This window comes from Phocoena sinus, chromosome 1, assembly GCF_008692025.1.
Source record: "Phocoena sinus isolate mPhoSin1 chromosome 1, mPhoSin1.pri, whole genome shotgun sequence".
Lineage (NCBI taxonomy): Eukaryota > Metazoa > Chordata > Mammalia > Artiodactyla > Phocoenidae > Phocoena > Phocoena sinus.
The window spans coordinates 40,210,964-40,216,537 of record NC_045763.1 but is presented as its reverse complement, the minus strand read 5'-3'; positions in this window follow the sequence as shown (position 1 = coordinate 40,216,537).

Sequence of the window (5,574 nt, the reverse complement as noted above, 5' to 3'; positions counted from 1 at the left end):
AGCTGTACCAGTGCAAGCCAGCTGCAAAGCTGCCCTGGTTTAATAGGCACAAGACAATATTTTCCTTCAGTCATTGTATAAACAATACCCTGCCCTTTGTGTGATAAGCACGTAGTCTATGAAGATACCAACCTAAAGATGAAGCCAACACAGGGACCGCACAGCTGAAAGAGAGAGAAATGGAGCTGCATCCCTGAAGGAGCCACTCCAAACCCACCCTACTTCTGGATGTTCCATTTACCTGACTCGGCTTGAGTTGAATTCTCTAGCTATCGCATCTGAAAGCATTGCATCTGAAACCACAAAAAAAAAGAGGCCACGGAGTGGTACCGGAAGGAAAACATATTTCTGAGGGCCTGACTGAACTGTTCCCCTTTCCTCCTGAAGATCTGGGTAATGCAGACCCTCCCTTCCTCACCAGGGTGTCTGGTGGGGAACAGCCCAGGCACCCTTGGCCCCAGCTGCTCATTGGGCCAGCTGCAGTGCTTGTGTATTAGTGAAATGCATCTGATCAGAGAGGCCGGCCTGACAAGTTCAGTACATATCAATTTAATTAGCTGATTTACATTTAATTTACATTTCAATTAATTGTCTTTAGCAATAAAACGCAACCTTAATAGGGTAATTGCCTGTTAGGCAATATGTAAAAAATAAATAGTTGCATTGTGAGGAAGAATTCCTATTTTCAATTTTTTATTACCATAAATAACTGAAATAATTATTGCTCTTAAGGCCCACGTCCTCGTTCGTTCCCTTCTGGGCCTAATTATGAAGACTTAGTACCTCATTAAGCAAAATGGTTTTGGAGCCATAGAAAAACATTACTTGAATCGTGACTCATTAGCTTCGACAAAAGAGGGGTGAAACTGTGATAGCAGACACATTTAGGGAGCTGGGGGATTTGACAGTTATTACAGGCCAGCCTTGTCCTCTCTGGGCCACAGACAGCATCATCATGGCAGGTGACTGTTTGGCATGCCTGTTGGGATATTGGTCTGGAGGGATGCTCAAACAGCCTCTTTTAAGTATTTCTGGAGGAGCTGCTCACTTCCTCTTGAGGCAGACATTATAGAGCTCTGGATTTTAAAAGTTCTTTCTTAAGTTAAAATCTGCCCCCTCCTTGAATCAACTGTGGTAGGTGCCAGCTAGAGATGATGTTTGCCAGGGGTATAATTATTATACAACCATAATCACGTATTAAGAGAAACTGATAGCACAGAATAGGCAGGAATAGAAATGAGCTGGGAACTGCTGAAGGGATAGAAAATGTTCTGAGAAATGGGGAGAATGAGACTCTGTATTCTGTGAGTTCCAGGGGTAAAGCTGCCATACAGCCAGGGTGAAAACTAGGGCTGGGGAAGGGATAGAAATTTGGGTCTGAGGAGTCAGACACCAGAGTCACAGTGCAAATAGGGCTGGCTTGTTCCTTGAAAGAGAGAATGGGCATTTCATCTGAAAGAGCAAGTACTAAGAACTGAAAACTTCAGGGCCAAAGTATGGGGTTACTTTAGGTAGGGTTATCTTTCCTCAAAAAACCAGGGCAATCATTGCGGTCAATGCTGCAACTAACCTGCCATGTCTTTTATACTCCCTTCGGTTGTCTTCAACAGCGCCACCACGTGGGAGAAAGACGTACAGCAGGACCGGAATACCCGGCCAGGTTCTGTGCCGCTTTGGTTGAGAAAGCATAACAGACCCTAGTTTGAAGTTGATTCTTTTTCTTTTCTTCTTAATTTTTAAAATTTAATTTAATTTATTTTTTTATACAGCAGGTTATTATTAGTAATCCATTTTATACACATCAGTGTATACATGTCAATCGCAATCGCCCAATTCATCACACCACCACCCCCCTGCCACTTTCCCCCCTTGGTGTCCATACGTTTGTTCTCTAGATCTGTGCCTCAATTTCTGCCCTGCAAACCGGTTCATCTGTACCACTTTTCTAGGTTCCACATATATATGTTAGTATACGATATTTGTTTTTCTATTTCTGACTTACTTCAATCTGTATGACAGTCTCTAGATCCATCCACGTCTCTACAAATGACCCAATTTTGTTCCTTTTTATGGCTGAGCAATATTCCATTGTATATATGTACCACATCTTCTTTATCCATTTGTCTGTCAGTGGGCATTTAGGTTGCTTCCATGACCTGGCTATTGTAAATAGTGCTGCAGTGAACATTGGGGTGCATGTGTCTTTTTGAATGATGGTTTTCTCTGGGTCTATGCCCAGTAGTGGGATTCCTGGGTCATATGGTAATTATATTTTTAGTTTTTTAAGGAAACTCCATACTGTCTCCATAGTGTCTGTATCAATTTACATTCCCACCAACAGTGCGAGAGGATTCCCTTTTCTCCACAGCCTCTCCAGCATTTGTTGTTTCTAGATTTTCTGATGATGCCCGTTCTAACTGGTGTGAGGTGATGCCTCATAGTTCTGATTGGCATTTCTCTAATGATTAGTGATGTTGAGCAGCTTTTCATGTGCTTTTTGGCCATCTGTATGTCTTCTTTGGAGAAATGTCTATTCAGGTCTTCTGCCCATTTTTTTACTTTTATTTATTTATTTATTTTTTGTGGTGCGCGGGCCTCTCACTGTTGTGGCCTCTCCTGTTGCAGAGCACAGGCTCTGGACGCTCAGGCTCAGCGGCCGTGGCTCACGGGCCCAGCCGCTCCACGTCATGTGGGATCTTCCCGGACCGGGGCACGAACCCGTGTCCCCTGCATTGGCAGGCACACTCTCAACCACTGCGCCACCAGGGAAGCCCTTCTGCCCATTTTTTGATTGGTTTTTCTTTTTTTTAATATTGAGCTGCATGAGCTGTTTATATATTTTGGAGATTAATCCTTTGTTGATTCATTTGCAAATATTTTCTCCCATTCTGAGGGTTGTCTTTTCGTCTTTGTAGTTTCCTTTGCTGTGTAAAAGCTTTTAAGTTTCATTAGGTCCTATTTGTTTATTTTTGTTTTTATTTCCATTACTCTAGGAGGTGGATCAAAAAAGATTTCGCTGTGATTTATGTCAAAGAATGATCTTCCTATGTTATCCTCTAAGAGTTTTATAGTGTCCAGTCTTACATTTAGGTCTCTAATCCATGTTGAGTTTATTTTTGTGTATGGTGTTAGGTAGTTTTCTGATTTCATTCTTTTACATGTAGCTGTCCAGTTTTCCAAGCACCACTTATTGAAGAGACTGTCTTTTCTCCATTGTATATCCTTGCCCCCTTTGTCATAGATTAGTTGACCAGAGGTACATGGGTTTATCTCTGGGCTTTCTATCCTGTTCCATTGATCTATGTTTCTGTCTTTGTGCCAGCACCATATTGTCTTGATCACTGTAGCTTTGTAGTACAGTCTGAAGTCAGGGAGTCTGATTCCTCCAGCTCCGTTTTGTTCACTCAAGACTGCTTGGCTATTCAGGGTCTTTTGTTTCTGCATACGAATTTTAAGATTTTTTTTCTAGTTCCATAAAAAATGCCATTGGTAATTTGATAGGGATTGCATGGAATCTGTAGATTGCTTTGGGTAGTATAGTCATTTTCACAATATTGATTCTTTCAATCCAAGAACATGATATATCTCTCCATCTGTTTCTATCATCTTTAATTTCTTTCATCAGTGTCTTATAGTATTTTGCATGCAGGTCTTTTGTCTCCCTAGGTAGATTTATTCCTGGGGATTTTATTCTTCTTGTTGCAATGGTAAATGGGAGTGTTTCCTTAATTTCTCTTTCAGATTTTTCATCATTAGTGTATAGGAATGCAAGAGATTTCTGTGCATTAATTTTGTATCCTGAAACTTTACCAAATTCATTGATTAGCTCTAGTAGTTTTCTGGTGGCATCTTTAGGATTCTCTATGTATGGTATCATGTCATCTGCAAACAGTGACAGTTTTACTTTCTCTTTTCCAATTTGTATTCCTTTTATTTCTTTTTCTTCTCTGACTGCCGTGGCTAAGACTTCCAAAACTATGTTGAATGATAGTGGCGAGAGTGGACATCCTTGTCTTGTTCCAATTTTAGAGGAAATGCTTTCAGTTTTTCACCATTGAGAATGATGTTTGCTGTGGGTTTGTCATATATGGCCTTTACTTTGTTGAGGTAGGTTCCCTTTATGCCCATTTTCTGGAGAGTTTTTATCATAAATGGGTGTTGAATTTCGTCAAAAAATTTTCTGCATCGATTGAGATGATCATATGGTTTTTTCTTCAATTTGTTAATATGGTGTATCACATTGATTGATTTGTGTATATTGAAGAATCCTTGCATCCCTGGGATAAATCCCACTTGATCATGGTGTATGATCCTTTTAATGTGTTGTTGGATTCTGTTTGCTAGTATTTTGTTGAGGATTTTTGCATCTATATTCATGAGAGATATATATTGGTCTGTAATTTTCTTTTTTTGTAGTATTTTTGTCTGGTTTTGGTATCAGGGAGATTGTGGCCTCATAGAATGAGTTTGGGAGTGTTCCTTCCTCCGCAATTTTTTGGAAGAGTTTGAGAAGGATGGGTGTTAGCTCTTCTCTAAATGTTTGATAGAATTCACCTGGAAAGCCATCTGGTCCTGCACTTTTGGTTGTTGGAATATTTTTAATCACAGTTTCAGTTTCATTACCTGTGATTGGTCTGTTCATATTTTCTATTTCTTCATGGTTTAGTCTTGGAAGGTTATACCTTTGTAAGAATTTGTCCATTTCTTCCAGGTTGCCCATTTTATTGTCATGGAGTTGCTTGTAGTAGTCTCTTAGGAAGCTTTGTATTTTTGCGGTGTCTGTTGTAACTTCTCCTTTTTCATTTCTAATATTATTATTATTTTTTTAAACATCTTTATTGGGGTATAATTGCTTTACAATGGTGTGTTAGTTTCTGTTTTATAACAAAGTGAATCAGTTATACATATACATATGTTCCCATATGTCTTCCCTCTTGCGTCTCCCTCCCTCCCACTCTCCCTATCCCACCCCTCCAGGCTGTCACAAAGCACCGAGCTAATATCCCTGTGCCTTGCGGCTGCTTCCCCCTAGCTATCTACCTTATCATTTCTAATATTATTGATTTGAGTCCTCTCCCTCTTTTTCTTGATGAGTCTGGCTAATGGTTTATCAATTTTGCTTATATTCTCAAAGAAGCAGCTTTTAGTTTTGTTGATCTTTGCTATTGTTTTCTTTGTTTCTATTTCATTTATTTCTGCTCTGATCTTTATGATTTCTTTCCTTCTGCTAACTTTGGGTTTTGTTTGTTCTTCTTTCTCTAGTTCCTTTAGGTGTAAGATTAGATTGTTTATCTGAGATGTTTCTTGTGTCTTGAGGTAGGCTTGTATAGCTATAAACTTCCCTCTTGGAACCGCTTTTGCTGCATCCCATAGGTGTTGGATCATCATGTTTTCATTGTCATTTGTCTCTAGGTATTTTTTGATTTCCTCTTTGATTTCTTCAGTGATCTCTTGGTTATTTAGTAATGTATTGTTTATCCTCCATGTGTTTGTGTTTTTTAAATTTTTGTTCCCTGTAATTGATTTCTAATCTCATAGCATAGTGGTCAGAAAAGGTGCTTGATATGATTTCAA